This window comes from Eumetopias jubatus, unplaced genomic scaffold, assembly GCF_037043125.1.
Source record: "Eumetopias jubatus isolate StellerSeaLion01/CBP00866 unplaced genomic scaffold, mEumJub1_p1.0 scaffold_14, whole genome shotgun sequence".
Classification (NCBI taxonomy): domain Eukaryota; kingdom Metazoa; phylum Chordata; class Mammalia; order Carnivora; family Otariidae; genus Eumetopias; species Eumetopias jubatus.
The window spans coordinates 13,853,203-13,873,944 of record NW_028274820.1 but is presented as its reverse complement, the minus strand read 5'-3'; the positions used below and the strand labels follow the sequence as shown (position 1 = coordinate 13,873,944).

Sequence of the window (20,742 nt, the reverse complement as noted above, 5' to 3'; positions counted from 1 at the left end):
TAACACTGGGCTCGATCCCAGGACCCTGAGATCATGACCTGAAGCAAAGTCAGACGCTTAACTGACTGACCCACCAGGCGCCCGCCTTTTAATTTTAAAATAATTCTGAATACTTTGGAAGAAAAAATGACTTTTCAAAAATATATATAATACATAACTCTAATTTTCCATTTCTTTAGTTTAATTTACATGTGTAATGGGGATGTTTCCAGATGTATATCCTTTGAATACAATTACATATCTTAAATATCTAGATAAATGGCATATGAGCTTCCATTTATACTTTCGGCCTAGGCTCCCAAATGTCAGAGATAGGCCTACAGCAAAGGATTGACAGATTGCTCTCTACCCACGATATGTGAGCACACATTTTCCCACACCAAGTTTAAATCCTACTTCCAATAATTCTCAGTGATTAAGTAAAAGCTTTAATTTCTATTGCTTTGATTACTAGCTAAGGTGAACTTTTCAAATATATGTTAACTAGTCACTTATAATTTCTCTTGAGGTAATTTATCTCTTCATACACTTGGCCCATTTTAAATTTGGGGCATTAACATTTTTTCTTATTGATTTGTGTGAATATGTTACATATTAAAGATATTCACCCTTAGTCATATTTCTTGCAAATGTTCCCCAAATTATCAATTATTTTAAGTTTTTGTTTATATTTTTTTATAAACACAAAATTCTAATTTGTCTATAGTCAAGTCTATCCATCTTTTGTGATTTCTCTTACAGATTTTATGCTTAAAATATCCTTTCCCACTCAGAGATCAGATAAATATTAATCTTAATTTTCTTATAGTATTTTCACTTTTTAAACACAATTCACTCATGTACCTGGAATTTATCTGGGCATGATATAAGGTCGTGACTTGCATTACTTTTTTTCTATGTAGCTATCTACATTTCCACAAATTATCAAACACATAGACCAATCTTTCTCAGTGACTTGCAATATTTCCTTTATTGTGTGTTAACTTTTAGAGTTTGCTTCCACAAAAATATATTCCCTTCTACTCACCTGTGAGTCTATTCCTGAGCCACATTAACTAATTATTGCAGAGATACGATATTCGAAATTTCTCACAAGATGAGCCCTTCACTTTCCATTAATCTTCTTTCCATACTTTCTCCCATTCTCATCTTTCTATTCTTGCAGGTGAAGTTTGGAATCAGTCCTCAACTTGCTGCCCCTTTGGGCCCTGCCTTAGCAGTAGCTGGAAGTAAAACCAAAGCAGAAGGCCACCTGGCAGAGGTATGGCAGTGGGTGACCACTAAAAATCATTCTAAGTCTATTTAGTAGTAGTTGCCTATTTACTCCAAGATTACTTCTAACTCTAAAATCAGTCTCTGGACCCACAACTATTTTGCTATATATTGGAAAGAGCATGGCTTGTGGTCAGATGGACTACCACGTTGACCTTAGACAAGTCAAATGACCTTAGACAACTTACTTAACTTCTCTGAACCTCAGCTTCCTTATCTGTAAATAGAAGTGGGTTAAATCAACCTCACAGAGCTGTTGGGAGAATTAAGAGATCGTGTAGGTAAAGCAGCCAGCATGGGTCCCAGCATATGGTGAGCGCTCTGGAAATGTTAGCTTCCTTCTCCCTTTTTAGCATTCCTGCTATGCTACTCCTGGAGCATGCTCCTAGTCCTGCTCTGCATCTTTCAAGGCATTAGGGTGTCTTTGCAAAATAGATTCTGCTATGGTTTAAATGGCTATGTCCCCCAAAATTCATATGTTGAAATCCTAATGCCCAATAATGGTTGTGGGGGGCGGTCTTTGGGTGGTGACTAGGTCATGAGAACAGAGCCCTCATGAATGGAATTCGTGTCTCTAATAAAGAAGCCCCAGAGAGCAGCTTGTCCACCTGCTGCCATGTGAGAACAAAATGAGAAGTTGCCCATCTGCAGCCCAGAAGAGGGCTTCCATCAGAACCCAACCAGGCTAGCACCCTGATCTTGAACTCCCCCCCTCCAGAACTGTGAGAGGTAAATTTCTGTGGTTTATAAGCCAGCCAGTCTGTGTTATTCTGTTATAGCAGCCCAAACAGACTAAGACAGATTCTAAGATTGATTCCTCGGAGCACTCAAGGATGTCACATGGACAAAAACCTTCAGTTTTTCTGGAGTCCTGAGGCACCCTCTTTATTTCCGTTAGGACCATTCAGCTAAGTTCTTGCCTGCGAAGATCCTTCTGCCAGTCACAGAAAAGTGTGAATATTTTAAAGGATTCAAGCCAGCTCGTCGACATGTTCTCCACTTCTATATGTATATGTACTCTTTGACTATTAACAAGATGGATCCTCCTCAGCCAGGCAGAGAAAGGAACTACTACCCTGGATGATTATCCCAGAACTGACACTAACTTGGAACCAGTTTCCTTTTTCCATGAGGGCATTACTCCAACAATGGGAATTATCTGTTAAAAAAGAACAAAATAAAAATGTAAGGTAAAGCCATGTTCTCCCCAAGTTGCCCTAAGTTAGAACCAGATATCTCTAGGCAGAGCCAACAGTATCACACATTGTAAACTAGTCTTTAGCAAGGTCTCATCAACCCTGCCCGGCTTCACCCGACCTTGGCATAAACCCTCATCCTGTTTCAGAAAAGCTCCAGCACACTCAGCGTTGATCCAAGCTGTGTTACCTGTTGTTACCTCAGAGCTGAGCTCCACGCTGACCTCCCCCCAGGCCTGCTGTAGGCACTTTCCCCTCGGCAAGACTGTGAAGTAAATGGTTTCTGCCTCTGTGGTATAATAAAAAATAAATAAATATTTGGTCTTTGTCCCTGATTCCTGGCACAGAGCTCCTAAAATCCATGGAATTTACTGTCTTTTGTGTGCTCGTGAGGTGACTCATACTGGGGGCTGGTCACCAGAAAAGCCAACCACATGACAAGAGGGTTAGAACTTCCACCTCCCCCACCCCCAACACCAACCTCCAGGGAGGAGAGAAGGGCTGAAGAGTAAGTTCAATCATCCATGGCCAATGATTTAATCAATCATGCCTATGTAACGGAACTTCTTCCATAAAAATTCCTAAATGAGAGGTCAGGAAGCTTCCAGGTGTGTAAACACACCACTGCGCTGGGAGGCCGGTGCATTCGGAGAGCATGGAAGCTCTGCAGCCCTTGTCCCATACCTTGCCAGATGCATGTCCTTCATTTGGCTCTTCTTGAGTTGTACCCTTTATAATAAACTGGAAAAGTAAAGCACTTTCCTGATTTCTGTGAGTTATCTGGTGAATTATCAAACTTGGTGGGGGGTGGTCATGGGAATCCTCAAATATGTAGTTGGCTGGGCAGAAGTGTGGGTCACCTGGGTACCCCACTTGCAGCTGGCATCTGAGGTAGGGGCAGTCTTGTGGAACTGGGCCCCTTAATTTGTGGGATTTCACACTAATTCCAGGTAGATAGTATCCAAATTGAATTGAGTTGGACATCCAGTTGATTGACGTCAGAGTACTGGAGAACTGGTGTAGAAAAATGACACATATTTGTTGTCAGAAGCAGTATCAGAAAACATCGCACAGTCCCAGACTCCCTACTCCAACCCCCGCACCCCAAGTACCACCTAACCTTAACCGTGTTCCTTGGATCCCCAGAAGTACTCCAAGAACTCCATGAATCCCAAATCCAAAACGGGCCCTAGGCTATGAAACTGTCTCTTTCCCTTCTCATCTCCCCTGCCCACCCGACAAGAAATGTCTGTATGCTGTGTCCTGTGCCTTTCCACGTCTGTGCCTTTGACCACCTGGAATGTTTGCCTTCTTTTCCTATAAATTTGAAATCCAGCTCAAATGACTTCTTAAAGTCTCACCACATCACTCCACCAAATGTCATCTTTCCCTAATTTGGGACAATTAATCTCTACCTCTCTTTATATGCTGTAATGACATGTCACTTTCTATCTTATATTATGGTTTTCTGATGTTCATCATTTATTTTCCCTACTAGACTATAAAACCTTTGCTGGCAAGGAACTTGCAGTCAAGTCAGAGAGATATATTGTGATCCTTGGTTGAATTATCTTTGTATTCACAACCTGGCTTGGTGTTTGGCTCTTAGTATTCACAGAATAATTTCATAAGTGAGTCAATCAATCTCAAAAGTGCTATATGAAACCTACCAGCCTCAAGAGAATGATCAATGAATGGAACATATGCAAAATCTGAAGTAAAAGATCTGTCCCTTTCTACACATGGGGCTTGTGCTAATCAGAGAAAGAGATGTAAGAAGAGATTTATTTTAGGAATTGGCTTACTTGATTATATAGGCTAATACGTCCCATGACCAGGAGAGTGGGGAATGTAATTCAGTCCAAGTCCAAAGGTCTGAGAATCAGGGCAACAGTGGCATAAGTCCCAGTCTGAGTCCAAAAGCCCAAGAGCACCAATATCTGAAGGAAGGAGAAGATTAACATTTCAGCTCAAGCAGAAAAAGCAAATTCACCCTTCCTCTGCCTTTTTGTTTTATTTAGGCCTTCAGTGGTTTGGGTGATGCGCACCCACATTGGTGAGGGCAATTTTCATTAATCTGTCTACCAATTCAAATGCTAACCTCACAGACACACCCGAAAATAATGTTTTACCAGCTACACGGGTATCCCTTAGCCCAATCAAGTCGAAACATAAAATTAACATCACAGGGCTCATGGGGAAACCAAACCTATCTGACTGTGCTAATCACCCAATTTATTTTTTGCCCAGAATTCTGGTTTAGGACCAAAGAAACTGGAATGAACCCCCAAAGAATAAAAGAAATCACTGAGGTCTTTCCTCCTAGTCAGAGGACTACTGTTTTTCTGTCCCTTGCTCCCAAACCTCGAAAGCTCCAGGCCATGCCGAATTCTAAGAGCAATTATGAAGTGTTTTTTTGAACCTGCAAACCACAAACCAACTTGTGTGGTTAGACAACCTCCAATATCCATCCTCTGATGATTTGGGAAGAAGTGAAAACTGTCTCACCAATATTTGGTGACTTATACTTTCCAAAGAAGTTACAAATAGAAAATGTGCACACTTGGGGCACCTGGGTGGCTTAGTGTGTTAAGCATCTGCTTTCAGCTCAGGTCATGATCTCAGGGTCCTGGGATGGAGCCCCGCATTGGGCTCTCTGCTCACTAGGGAGCCTGCTTCTCCCTTTCCCTCTGCCTGCAGCTCCCCCTGCTTGTGCTCTATCTCTCTGTCAAATAAATAAATAAAATCCTTAAAAAAAATGTGCACACTTTTAAACAATGAAATATGGCAAATTATACCACACCCATCATCCCTGAAGACTGAACAGGATCCCTTTCTCTTTCCCTAGGAGAACTATCACAGCTCCAGGGAAATGTTTTTCCTTTAAACTCAACAGCTGATGAGAAGCTCTGAAAAAGAGAAATAGGAAAGGAACCGAAAGGAAGACCTGAACACTGATCTACATTAAGCTGACTCAACTAAATAAGTGGTGAGACTCATCTGTTATACTTCACTATGCAGAGGGATGCTTCCATTTTATAGCTGTAGTAAATTCAAACCAGAAAGCAACATAATATTGGCATTTCAATCCAGAAGCCTCCGATAAATACACACAAGCACACACTCTTACATGCGTGCTCCCTGCCCAGGCCCCTCAGCTCTGTGCGTTGAAAGCTTTATGAACGAAAGCTTGCAGGATATCCAGAGACTGCTGACAAGATTCAAAGGGATAGAATTTTACAAATCCTTATAAAAGAACTGGGAGCCCTTGCCAATGGGAATTTGAAATATGTTCCTCCACTCCTTTGGCTGTACAGAAGAAAAAGGTCATAAACAACTTGCCAAGAACATACATTCCCACAGAACATATCACCCTCATGCTAAGTGCTCACCCTCCTCTCCTTTTAAGCACTAGGAATCAGTGACATTACTGGGATAATACAGACCTGCCTGGCACCTTCAATCACTTGGCAAATTATAGAACAGGGCTATGTCACTTTAGCTACTAAAATAAGGAAGCAGACTGACATTACCAAATAAGCATGTGCAGTGCAGGTGTGTAAGAAATGGGGCAATATTTCAAGTGCTTGGGAAGTGACAAATTTTATGTTGAGCCACATCCACTGTAGGGCACCATATGATATTTCTTCAAGGTGCAGGCACTGCATGAAGGTAAACTGTGCTATGCACATTGGTAAAATGTTTATATTCCATCAGCTTTCTTGCCAGAGGAAAGAAATAATGGTGCTTTGTACATATGCCAGATGAATTTTATTATAGAAGCCACAGCTTATTTCTAAATAAATTATTAAATCATCAACTCTTAAATGAAATGGAATTGCTTGCACTGATCTCCCAGCTAAAAGATGCTCTTTAGTAGAAAATGATTGTCCCAGAATAGGAGAGTTAATTCAACTACATGCTTCAGAAGATTGTGGAAAGGTAAGAAAACCAGTATTTATTCAGCAAAATGCCAAACACTGAGTAGACACTTGCTATGTGACTTAACTAATACCAACCTACAAGAAAAGAACAATTACTCCCACATCAAAGATGAGAAAATTCCAAGAGGCTGGACCACTTGCCCAGAGACATGATGCTAAGAAGTGGTAGTAATGAGATTTGAAAATCTAGGTCTTACTAAAACCTAAGCTCATTTAAATGCCATATGCTAACTCCCAACCTGGACAAAGTAGGCCTAGATAACCTTGCCCTGGCTTTTGAAGCCAAAATTAAATATAAGTAAGTCACCTGTAGTAAGTCATTCACCTGTCAACCATTAGGTGCTAATGTCCATATATTTTTGGTAATTGGCAGCACACACTGTACATTTGATGCATAAAGACTTTATACCCTAATATAATTGCTGTTAGCAAAACAAAAGACTTGCTGGTCAAAAAAAATGGTCAAAACAAATTTTTTTAAAGATTGTATTTATTTATTTATTTGAGAGAGAGAGAGAGAGAGCACACGTGAACATGGGGAGGGTATGGGGGAGGGAGAAGAAGGGGGAAAGAATCTCAAGCAGAGCCTGCACCAAGAACGGAGCTCAACATGGGGCTCAATCTCATGACCCTGAGATCCTGACCTGAGCTGAAACCAAGAGTCAGACACATAACCAACTGAGCCAACCAGGCACCCCCAAAATTTTCTAAAAAGTGGAGTAGAATGGGAAGCTAAGGATCATCTAATTCATGCTTCCATTTATTCATTCAACAAATATTTATTGAGTACCTAAGACCATGCACTGCTCTAATCACTAGGGATATAGCAGTGAACAAATCATATAGCATTTCTAGGCTCATAGATCTTACATTCTAATGGTGAAGACAGGTAATAAATAATATCTTTACTATGGAGAAACCTGGCAGACACTACCTTAATCAAATGCTGAAGGTTAACATCACCAATAATGTATGGATGTCATTTATGTCCTGATATGATGTGATAAAAAGGGCATTTAACCTCTGTGGTACTCTTTCAAAAAAAATAATAAACAACACGTAACTCCAGTCTAATTATGAGAAAACATCAAGCAAACTCATATTGGGGGCATTCTACATAATATCTAGCCAGTACTTCACAGGGCTGTCAAGGTCATGAGAAACAAGTAAATTTACACACATATGGAAACTAAACAACACACTCCTGAACAACCAATGGGTCAAAGAAATAAAAAAATATGTCCAAACTAAACAAAAGGAAAAAATGAGAGCGAGAGAGAGAAAAATCAAGAAACAGATTCTTAACTATAGAGAACAAATTGATGGTTACCAGAGAGGAGAGGAGTGGGGGGATGGGCTAAAAAGGTGATGGGGATTAAGGAGTGCACTTGTGATGAGCACTGGGTTATGTATGGAATTGTCGAATCACTATATTGTGTACCTGAAAATAATATAACACTGTATGTTAACTAACTGGAATTAAAATAAAAACTTAAAATATAAAAAAAAAATGGACCACTGTAATTCAGGATGTTGATTGTGGAGGAGGTGGGAGCTGGCAGGAGTTATATTTGAAATCAGTGTACCTTCTGCTCAATTTTGGTGTGAACCTAAAACTACAGTAAGAAAAAAATATTGTTTTAAAAAAAACTGAGCAGCTTCTTATAAAAAGATTTGATTTTTTAAGAGAATGGGAAGGGAAAAAAAAAAGAGGTAAAAAGTTTTCCTCTTGATAAGACCCTGTGCCTCAACTTTTGCTATTATAAAAACATGCAGAACAGAAGATTAGAGCAAACACTTTTTCCCTATGTTTGTTTGTTTTGTTTCTTAAAGTCCACATATAAGTGAAATCATATGGTATTTGTCTTTCTCTGACACTTAGCATTTCACTTAGCATGATGCTCCATCCATGCCATTGCAAGTAACAAGATCATTCTTTTTAATGGTTGAGTAATACTCCGTTCTCTCTCTCTCTCTCTCTCTCTCTCTCTGTGTGTGTGTGTGTGTGTGTGTGTGTGTGTATACTACAACTACATCTTCTTTAACCATTCATCAATTGGTGGACATTTGTGCTGCTTCCATATCTTGGCTATTGTAAATAATGCTGATATTAACATAGGGATGCATGTATCCCTTTGAATTAGTGTTCTTTGATTCTTTGGGTAAATACGCATTAGTGTGATTGCTAGATCCATAAGGTAGTTCTATTTTTAACTTGTTGAGGAATCTCCATACTGTTTTCCAGAGTGGCTGCACTATTTGCGTTCCCACCAACAATACAAGAGGATTCCTTTTTCTCCACATCCTCACCAACACCTGTTGTTTCTTGTGTTGTTGATTTTAGCCATTCTGACAGGTGTGAGGTGATATCTCATTACAGTTTTGATTCAATTTCCCTGATGATGAGTGATGTTGAGCATCTTTTCATGTGTCTGTTGGTCATCTGTATGAAAAATGTCTATTCATGTCTTCTGCCCATTTTTGATTGGATTATTTGGTTTTGGGGTGTTGAGTTGGATAGTTCTTTATATATTTTGGATACTAATCCCTTCATCAGATGTCATTTGCAAATATCTTCTCCCATTCAGTAAGTTGTCTTTTAGTTTTGTTGTTTCCTTCACTGTGCTTCACTTTTTATTTTGATGTAGTCCCAATAGTTTATTTTTGCTTTTGTTTGTCCCAGGAGACACAGCTTGTCCTTGGAGACACAGCTAAGAAAATGTTGCTATGGCCAAAGTCAAAGAAGTTACTGCCTGTATTCTCTTCAAGGATTTTTATGGTTTCAGGTCTCACATGTAGTTCTTTCATCCATTTTCAGTTTATTTTTGTGTATGGTGTAAGAAAGTGGTCTAGTTTCATCCCTTTACATATGGCTGTCCAGTTTTTCCAACACCGTTTGTTGAAGAGACTGTCTTTTTTCCATTGGGTATTCTTTCCTGCTTTGTCACAGATTAATTGTCCATATAATTATCGGTTTATTTCTGGGTTTTCTATTCCGTTCTATTGATCTATGTGTCTATTTTTGTGCCAATACCATACTGTTTTGATTACTAGAGCTTTGTAATATAACTTGAGATCTGGAATCGAGATGCCTCCAGCTTTGCTTTTCTTTTTCAAGACTGCTTTGGCTATTCAGGGTCCTTTGTGGTTCCATGCAAATTTTTAGAATTGTTTGTTTTTTAGGACTTCCAGTATTATGTTAAATAAAAATGGTGAGAGTGAACATATCCCTTATCCTGTTCCTGAACTTAGGGGAAGAGTTCTCAGTTTTTCCCCACTAAGGATGATGTTAGCTGTGGGTTTTTCATATATGGCCTTTATTATGTTGAGGTATGTTCCCTTAAAACCTACTTTGTTGAGGGTTTTTATCATGAATGGAATGTTGTACTTTGTCAAATGCTTTTTCTGTGTCTATTGAAATGATCATGTTGTTCTTATTCTTTCTCTTGTTGATGTGATGTACCACATTGATTGTTTTGCCAATATTGACCCACCTTGTAAAATAGAACCAGAAATAAAACCAATTTGGTCATGGTGAATGATTATTTTAATGTATTAAATGTATAGTCATCGAGTGGGTATTTTGTGGTATCTCACTGTGGTTTCGATCACAGCATTTGATTTTTAGTGGTACCTCATAATGGCACATTTTACAATTTTATGGATGAGAAAAATGAAGCATAAGAAAGTTAAGTCCAAGGTCATATATACCTAAAAAGTGTAAGAGCTGATCTTTACTGACCCCAGACACCATAACACCAGAACCGATACTCTTTTTTTTTAACCAACTAGACTTTAAGTAGATGATAAATAACTGTACAAGTGACTATAACTTTAACTGACATTCCACAAAACATGTTTGATTTCCTAACTTGTACAATGTCGTTTGTAATCTTACACTTGCGTATGCTTCAACTTAACACATTTTTAAAACTTTTTCCCTATCTCCATTTTCATTCTGCTAGCCACCTTGAAGTGATATTGTTTAGTATAAATTGTACTGCTGAATTTGGCTTCAAGTTATAAACACTAATGTTATATCATTATTGGAGACATTGTGCTTTCCAAACATTGATGGTGTGTTTTATTCTTTCAATGAAATATATGCAATAAAAAACTGTCTTCAAAACTGACCTTCAATCTTCTGTTTTATCTTGAACTGTAATCTATTATTTTTTAAATTTCATTCTTCTCTACTGGTAATCTTTTTAATTGAAATATAATTCTCATGGCATAAAATTCACCTTTTATTTTTACTTTTTTTTAAAGATTTTATTTATTTATTCAACAGAGAGAGACACAGCGAGAGAAGGAACACAAGCAGGGGGAGTGGGAGAGGGAGAAGCAGGCTTCTTGCTGAGCAGTGAGCCTGATGTGGGGCTCGATCCTAGGACTCTGAGATCATGACCTGAGCCGAAGGCAGAGGCCTAAAGACTGAGCCACCTAGGTGCCCCTAAAATTCACCTTTTAAGGTGTACAATTCAGGGGCACCTGGATGGCTCGGTCACATAAGCGTCTGCCTTCGGCTCGGGTCATGACCCCAGGGTGCTGGAATTGAGCCCAGCATCTGGCTCCCTGCTCAGCAGGGAGGCTGCTTCTCCCTCTGCCTCTGCCCCTCCCCACTACTTACACTCTCTCTCAAATAAATAAATAAACCTTTAAAAAAAATAAAGTGTACAATTCAGTTACTTTTAGCATATTCACAAAGTTGTATGATTATCAACACTATCTAATTCCAGAATGTTTTTATTATTCTGCAAAGAAACCTTGTACCCATCAGCAGTCACTCTCCACTTCACCTTCCTCCCAGCCCCTGACAAACATTAATCTATTTCCTGTCTCTGTAGATTTGCCTATTCTGGACATTTCATATAATGGAACCACACAATATGTAGCCTTTTGTGACTGGTTTCTTTCACTAAGCAAGTGTCCAAAGTTCACCCAGGTTGTATGTAGCATATATCCAAATTTCATTCCTTTTTTTTTTTTTTTTAAGATTTTATTCATTTATCTGACAGAGAGAGACACAGCGAGAGAGGGAACACAAGCAGGGGGAGTGGGAGAGGGAGAAGACACAGCGAGAGAGGGAGAAGCTCCCTGCTCAGCAGGGAGCCCAATGTGGGGCTCAATCCCAGGACCCTGGGATCATGACCTGAGCCGAAGGCAGACGCTTAATGACCGAGCCACCCAGGCGCCCCCAAATTTCACTCCTTTTTATGGCTGAATAATATTCCATTGTATAGATACACCCCCATCTGTTTAACCATTCAGAGCCCATACTCAAACTTCTCTGCTACATTACCCATCAAAACACAGAGGGTAAAGTGCTGCCACTACCTGATATTGAGATTACAGGAGGAAGACCAGGTTTGGTGCCGAAGGACAATGAGTTTAGTTTTAGACATATTAAGTATGATGTTCCTGTGGTACCTCTGGCTGCAGATGTCCAGTTGTTTACAGTTAAATATGCAAGTCTAAAGCAGTCTAAAGGTCTGAGATGGACATACCGATGAGGAGAAGGAGAGCGGAAACACTTAGGGGACAGGGGACACTGAAAACGTGGGAGTATATTAGAAAACACCCAGAGAGATCAGACAGAGCACATATAGTACTTGTATTTGCAGGGTTCTGCTAGATAACATAATTACCCCTAAATCTTAGTAGTTTAACAAATTAATTTCTGCTACATACAAGGTCTACTATAAGTCCAGTTGTTCTCTAGGGAATCTCCCTCCAAGTGGTAACTCGGAGATCCAGGCTGACTCCATCTTGTGTCTCCACCAACTTGATCCATCCGCACTAATGATTGCTGCATCTGGGGAAGAAAGAGCTGGAGCTCAGGCAGGAGCTGAAACAGCTGAAGTTGGGGAGTGAAGAAAATCATTGCCTCTTACGAGTCACTGCCACTCACAAGGCACTTACTAGTTATGTTTGGCCCCTACCTGTGTGCCAACAATTTAGGAAGTGTAGTATTATGGATAACCAGAAATGGGAGAAGAAGCAGGTAATGGTGAGTGTTAGCCATGTCTACCATATTTCCTATGGTGACAGTCTCAAATGTCATTCCATCAAAGGGGATGGAAAGCGAGAATCCTCTAGGCAAACTTATTGAACAGAAGCAGGGCCTGTTCATAATTATTCACTCCCAGGTATATACAGAGGGAACTGGCACAAGAGATCACCCTGAGGGAATGTGACCCCACGGAGGCCAAGATCTTAATAGGCTCTGTGGCCTCCACAGGTCAGGTGTCACTTAGGTACAGTGCCATGAGACCTCACTCGCCCAGTAGTTGGATCTTATGGAAAACTGGAAGCATGGATGCCGCCTAAACTCGGCCCATCCCAAAAAAAAGAGAAAACCACAAGAGGGGAAGAGAAGACCAAGGTGGGAAGAAGGCATGAAGGTGAAGCCCATTCATCTCTGTGCCGACCACTCCAGCTGTCTCAGTAATTATTGCATTAAATGTGTGACACAGTGGGGAGAAAACAATTATCAATAACTAAACCTGACTGGAGTCACTGCCAATCTTTCCCTGATGAACTTGCACTATATTTCTATGCCTAAAAATCCCCAGGGATGTTTATTAGGATCCCAAAAGGTCAGACCTGGTTGCTTTGACCTCTTGCTAACAAAGCAGGAATTCACTAACACCCCTTGAAGCCAGAGGTCTCTGCTACCACCACCACCACCACCCTGCCGACCTGACACTTGTCCTTAAAATCAGAAGCTGTTTGACAGCCTATGGGAGCAACTTGATCCTACTGTTTCCAAGGAGTTGCTCCCTAATCCTCTGAACCCCATTACCCTCTACTCTGCCTCTCATGAAAGGAGAGAATAAAGCTCTCCTCCACATGGCTTATGCTTCTACCAAATGGCTCAAGTGTAACGAATGTTTATGGGCTAAATATCCCTGTTAAAACTCAGATCACATCACAACATATATACATACATATATAGGACATGTACATCTCAGATCATACCAAAATACACACACACATACACACACACAGGATATGTGTCAGTGTGTACATGTATACATATACATGAAGATCTCAAAACCAAGAGGCAAGTTAAAACTAGAAACACAATATGGGCAAGACCAAGAAGCGTAAGATTCCCTGTGCATGCCAAAATCAGCTAAATATATAGACTTTAGAATGAATATTAAAACCATGATTATAAAATCTAAAGGAAAAGTTTTTAAAAATCCATGAGAAGTGACTTTTTATTAGAACTTTCTGTATCTTCCCTAGCCTACCCCACTTTCCCCTGTAACAACCTAATCTTAGTTAATTCTTATTTAATCTGGACTAATAGACACAACACAGTTTATTACTACATAATTATAACTGGAACATGGAACTGCTTAGAATATAGTGTTTGAAGAATTTTTAATGAAATTCATTCATTTATTTAATAAATATGTATTGAGGATCATACAAGGCAAAAAGGATAAAACAGCTAGGATACACAGTCCCTGCCTCAAAGAGCTTATCAGTCTAGTAAGGAAGGCAGACAATTAGGTATTTATAATATAAGGCAGTAAACACCATAACACATGTAAGAAGGACAACTAACCAGAGAAAACTTCCAAGTGGAAATGACATCTAATATAAGTAGCCTTTGATAGAGGTAAGGACTACATTTCTACACAGAGGAAAAATTATTTCGCAAAGGCCAAAAACAAATGTGTGCAAGTGAAGAGTGGCAAGAAATGAGGCCAGGAAGTAAGTAGGAGCCCAAGCACATAAAGAATTTGGAGTTTATCTGGAGAGCAATCAGAAGGTACTCCAGGGAATTAAGCAAGGGATCGCCCTATCAGATTTTGCTTTAGGAATAATGCTCTGACTAGGGAGAATGGATTGAAAGAGGGATAGGACACAAGGCAAGGGGGACCAGTTAGGAAGCTGTTAGAATATCCAGGCAGGACGGGACAACAGTAGCCTGATCCAGGGAATCCAGTGGCAGTGGGAATGAAGAAAAATGGACACCGATTTATGACATGGTGAATGAGTGGATGCAGTGGCCATTCAGTGAGCTGCAATGCCTCTCAACCTTGACTCAGCAGATGCATCACCTGAGGATGCAGATTCTGATCCAACAGGTCTGAGATGGGACCAGGAACTCTGCATTTCTAATAGCTCCCAGGTGCCTGCAGCATAGTTGGAGCAAAAAGGAGCCAGAAGACAGAAGAGGAGGAAGAACGCTGAAAGAAAAAAAGAGATAAATTCAGATGTAATGCATTGAAATCCATATGGTAAATTTAAGTGGAGATCTCGCCCTGTAGGCAGTTAGAGAGATGAGTCTGACACGCAGAGAAGAGCTGGGCTGGAAGCAGAGCTTTGAGTCACCAGTAAAAATATTGTGGAAGTTGCCTCCACCCCCTCTCTCCCATTTTAAATGGAATAGTGGGGCTGGAAGCCAGATGGCAGTGGGTTCAAAAGTGAAAGGTATAGAGGTGGAGACACGGATTCAAGAAATTTAGTTGTAAAGGGAAAGAGAAGCATAGAACAATAGTTGGAGGACAGTGTGGAGCTGAGAAAGGATTTTTTTAAGATAAGACTGACTTGAACATGCTTAAATGCTATTAGACATAGCTGTCCATCAATAGGTCGTTAGGAAAATCAACCAGGCTTCCTGACATTTCTACTTCATCCGTTCTAACAGTCAACAGACATTCTATATTGGACTAATAATTTTCCTGTTAGCTTTGACAGCTATATTATAACTCAGGTCTCCTATAGATACAATACTAGAACATAAAGAAGGCAAATCTGCCCAGGATCTACCTACTACCTACTCGCCTTATTCTAAGGCTCTTTCTCTAGGAGCCATATATTGAATGCTTTCCTATCATTTTCACCACCAACAATAATTTTATTTTTCATATTACTATTATATATCATATTACATTTTGTATGCCCTTAGAGCAAACCTGACATAAGCAATTAAAAGACGGCACCCAGGGGCACCTGGGTAGCTCAATCGGTTAAGCATCCAACTCTTGATCTCAGCTTAGGTCTTGATCTCAGGGTCATGGGCTCAAGCTCCAAAAAAAAAAGACGGCACCCAAGGACTTAATCACTGAATACCACTGAGAATCGTAGAACATATGAAAGTTTAGAAAGGACAAGGAAAAGTGGACAACTACTTCACTAGGCATATGGAAATTAGAAGTTCTGCTGGCTGGCCGCCAGAAACTCGGAACCGAAACCAAGGAAAGGTCTGTGCTCTCTTAGAGTTTATTACACTAATTACAAAATAGCAATTTGCAAAGGCACAAATAAAGTGTGGAAGACTGAGATAAAGGATGAAACTCAGCAAGAGATGGGGAATAGAAGGACATAAAAAAGAATTGTTGAAGGCTTTGAAAGAAAAGACAAAGATGAACGATAAGCGGAAGAACAGGGAAAGGATAGAGTGAGTCCTAAAGGTTGACCTCATCACAGAGTATTTATATAAGAGATATGGAGCTGCAAGATAAGTTTGCTAAATACTTTGAGTAAATTCACATCATGACACCAAAATTTATGCAGGAGATGTCATTGTTATTTACAGTTCATTAAAAAAAAAAAAGTAAAAGGATAGCTATTTTGGAAAAAAAAAATGAATCACACACTTGAAAGGACCTTGAAAAATCATCTAGTTCTTGACAAAGGAGTATAGCTGTCAGCCTCCAGCCGTTAGCACCTGCAGCATCTGTCTCGGACTTCTAGCCAAGGTCACACTCTTCCAGGGCATCGCCCAGCCAATAACTGAGCACGGCAGGGCCACCATAGTCTGGCTCTGTGCACCTAACAAAAGCCTCCTCTTTGCCCTCGGCTCCTGAGCTCCCTTTCATGTCGTCCAGGACTCTGTGAGGTCTACCTATCTCACACTTCCTATCACAGGAATCAGATCAGCATTCCTTTGCATAGGCTTTCCCCACCTAATCATGCCTGCTCGGCTTTTTACCTTTCACGGGCATTATGTCCCCAGTCCCCCAGGAAATTTCATGAACTCCTAAGTCTACCTCCACGGCTGTCTCCTGATGGATACAACTAATGCAAAGAACATATTCACAATTCTCGTATCTGACAAAAGACAGACTCTACAAAGGATCTTTGAAATACAGTAAGACAACCCAATTTTTTTTTTTTAGATGGACAAAGACTTCATTTAAAAAGATATGCAAATGGCAAACAAGCACAGGAAAAGATGTTCTGTATCATAAGCCCGGTGAAAAATGAAAAGTAAAATCACAGTCAGATACCATGACACACCGATCAGAATAGCTAATATTGAAAAGACTGACAATTCCAAGTGAGAAAGAGGATGTGTGGCAACTTACATTTGCATACATTGCTGGTGGGCGTGTAAAATGGTACAATCATTTTGGAAACCAGTTTGGGAGTTTCTTATAAAGTTAAATTTGTATTTACCATATGACTCAACATTTACACTTCTAGACATTTACTCCAGAGAAATGAAACCTTGTACACAAAACACCTTGTACAAAAATGTTCACAGCAGCTTTATTGATAATAGCCAAAAACTGGCAATAATCCAAACAATAAATGAGTGAATAAATTACAGTATATCCATTCCATGAAAAGAGTACTTAGCACTTAAAAAGAACAATGTACTGGTACATGCAACCACATGAATGAATCTCGAAAACACTGAATCAAAGTGGCTTCTGCGTCCAAGCAGCCAAATACTTAAAAGGACATATATGATTTCATTTCTATGAGGTTCTAACACTGGCAAAACTAATCTTGGGTGATAGAAATTGAATCAGAGGTTGCCTCAAGGAGTGAGGGACTGACTGCAAAGAAGTACAAGGAAATTTCCCAGGGTGATAGAAATTTCGACACCTTGATTCAGTGGGGGTTACACAGGGGTATATATTTGTCAAAACTCATCAAACTCTACACGCAGAATGTATGCATATTACAAGTAAATTATACCTCAATAAAATTGATTTTTTTAAATGTATTCCCGGCATGTATAAATACTATACTAAATAAATACTAAACAAATATATAAATACTATATCTAATAGAATCTGTTGGTATTGCAAGTAGAATATTTATCTCATTTACATTTATATGGTTATTGCTAGAAAGTAAAGAGGCTGTTGGTCTGTTTATTTTTCTTACAGCCAGCAGCCTTATCAAATTCCCTTATTCTGTTGTTTTTAACAGAATTCCTTTGGGTTTTGTAGGCATATAATCATATAAACAGCAAAAAGAAATAACTTCATCTCTTATTATCCAACATTTTATAGATTACTTTGTTTACCTCTCTTATTACATTTTCTAGTCTTCAGAAGAATGTTGAATAATAAAGGGCATCACCAGATGGCCTTTTCTCTACCTTCAAGGAAATAACTGAGTGTTCAGACTACTACCTGCAGTTGGATTTTTCATAAAGGGTTTATCAATTTGTAGTTTCTTTCCATTTCATTTTATTTTGTTAAATTTTTTCAAATGACTTTGCAGCTTAGATAACATACGGCTTTTCTCCTTTAAACTGATTCCAATGAAATATGCTTATAGATTTCCTAATATTGCAACAGTTTGCTTCCCTTGAATAAAACATCTTGAATTACTTTTGATATGGTACTGGATTCTCTTTTAAATACATATTCATAAGCTAACTTGAACTTGGGAATTTTTTTATACTATCTTTATCAGGTTACTATAAGGCTGGCTTCATAAAATGATTTAGGGAGTTTCTTTTTCTTTGCCCTAAAAGAGTAAAAAATATTTAATTATGCATTTTTTTTGAAGATTTATTTATTTGAAAGAGAGAGAATGAGAGAGAGCGAGGGAGGGAGGGGCAGAGGGAGAGCGAATCTCAAGCGGACTCCCCAATGAGTGTGGAGCCCATCTTGCGGCTCCATCTCACAACCCTGAGGTCATAACCTGAGCCAAAGTCAGATGCTTAACCAACTGAGCCATCCAGGAGTCCCATCCATTGTTCTTTAAAGAGTAAAAAGGATTTAAAGGATTTACCTATGTGTCAAGTCTTCGTGCTATTTTTTATAATGGATATTTAATTTCCAGTTTTTCTAGGGTAATTAGTCTCTTCGTGTTTTCTACTTATTGGGTCAGTTTTATTAGAAAGTAATTCACATCTCCTAGGTTTTCAAATGTGTCGTTCTTGAGTTTTAGTTAGTATAGTACTTGAATTTCTGTATCATTTCCTCCTTTCTCATTTCTACCTTGTATAATTTTGTTGTTGTTTTTTTTAAGTCGAGGTCAAAAGAGGATTATCTAGGGCACCTGGCTGCCTCAGTTGGTAGAACATGTGACTCCTAATCTCAAGTCAGGAACTCCTAATCTCAAGTCAGGAATTTGAGGCAACACACACACACACACACACACACACACACACACACACACACCCACCCACACCCACACACACACACACCCACACACCCACACCCACCCACACCCACACACACACACACACACACACACACACACACACACACACACACCCACACCCACACACACCCACACACCCACACCCACCCACACCCACACCCACACACCCACACACACACACACACACACACACACACACACACACACACACACACACACACACACACACACACACACACACACACACACACACACACACACACACACCCCGGCTGGCTACTCCTGATCTCAGGGTAGAGAGTTCAGGCCCCACAATGAGTGTAGAGCTTACTTAAAAAAAAAAAATCATCTATCTTATTGGTCTCTTCAAAGAACCAGCTTTAGGATTTATTTATGTACGTTTGGGAATTTTCTATTTTATTAATTTCAATTGATATTTTCATTGCTTCTCTTACTATCATTTTGTTGCTAATTAAGATATACAGTAAGTATCTTTTTCTTTAATTATAAAGACATTTAAGCCTATAGAATTGCCTCAGTACAACTTTCATTTGGTCCCACGTTTTCTGGTAGGAAGTGTTCAGATTTTAATTGCTTATTGTGTGTCATTTTAATTTTTATTTCCTTTTTGATCCAAAGGAAATAAGGTAATTCTAAAGCCCAGTGTAATAGTTTAAATTACTGGAGTCTTTTATTATTATTTATTACTAATTTTGTTGGATTATGATCAGAGAATATGACTTATAAAATGTCTGGGTTTTTAAGGTATTTTATGTGGCCAAGTATAGAGTGTTTTTATACATATTCCATGGACCTACCAAGTAAATTATATATACGTATATAATATATATGTAATATATATGTATTTATGTATATACTATATATATACACATACTAGGTTTGTAGTATATATGTTGTAATTACTATATATATGATGCAAAATTCTGAGCATTTAAAATTATCACGTAAACCACCCATCCACCCTCACACGCATGCTCATGGTAGCCCTTACTTCGCTTATCTTTTTTTTCATAGCATGTATCCTTTATGATCTTGTAACAATGTAATTTACTTATACAGTGCTTATTGTTCATCCCGTCAATTCCACATGAACGTAAAGCGCAGGAGAGCTGCTAAGTTTTGTCTGCGGTTCATTGATGTATCCCAAAAGCTACAACGGTGCCTGGCACCAGAAAATACATTAAATAAATAAATCATCATTACCACATGACCACACAAAAAGCAAAACAGCAATACTACCGGTGTCCATTCAATTCACTAACATCCGTTTCAACATCTGCCACGTGTCAGAATCATGCTGGAGCTAAGTACATGTAGATAAACAAGTCCCCGTCCTCACGCAGCCAATAGGGCATCTGAGAAGGAACGGGAGCCAGTGAAGGATACCGTGAATCAACAAGAAATGTATTCCTTTCATAAACGTACTTTTTGTATGTATTGATCTCAAAATGGCCGCAGTGGCTACCTTTTCGACTCTATTGTCGTCCTTTGCTTCTAACAACTAAACACCATCGGCTATCAAATCCCTAAGACGTACTGAGGGGGCTTCTAAAAGAGACAGCGACCTTGGCCAGTAATCGCCCATCCACCGGACGACCTCGAACGGTGTTCCCAGGGCGCGGGGCTCCAAAACCCACAACACTCTAGAGACCGCGGCCGGAACGCCAAGTGTTTCACTGAGCGTCCCGGCTGCCCTCCGAATAGCTCAAGGTCGGACGGGCCCCGCGAGGAAGGAACCCGTCTCGCCCACAACAGGCGCTCGCCGACACTTTGGGTCCACGGAAGGAACCCCAACCACCAGGGAGGAAGAAGCGCAGTCCTCACCGGAGACTCACCCACCAACACCCGACACCACACACGAAGGGGCAGCGGCAGCCGCCGGGCGCGTCCGCCTCGCAGCCTTCGCCCCGCCCCTCGGACCGGAAGAAATTGCC

General features: G+C 39.8%; 1 long non-coding RNA gene across 4 annotated transcripts; it reads right to left on the bottom strand.

Annotated features, from left to right (window-relative positions):
* Window positions 1–770: 770 nt before the first annotated feature.
* On the bottom strand, window positions 771–20,702 carry LOC114213617 (uncharacterized). Of its 4 annotated transcripts, none has more exons than XR_003610244.1 (4): window positions 20,633–20,701; window positions 4,274–4,408; window positions 2,659–3,482; window positions 771–2,431 (listed from the first exon to the last, which is right to left on the bottom strand). It is a non-coding gene; the product is annotated as an uncharacterized LOC114213617 (long non-coding RNA). The 4 variants fall into 4 exon arrangements; XR_015766736.1 differs by having other exon boundaries at window positions 2,950–3,482; XR_003610245.1 differs by having other exon boundaries at window positions 771–3,482; window positions 20,644–20,702.
* Between the last annotated feature and the right edge of the window lie 40 nt (window positions 20,703–20,742).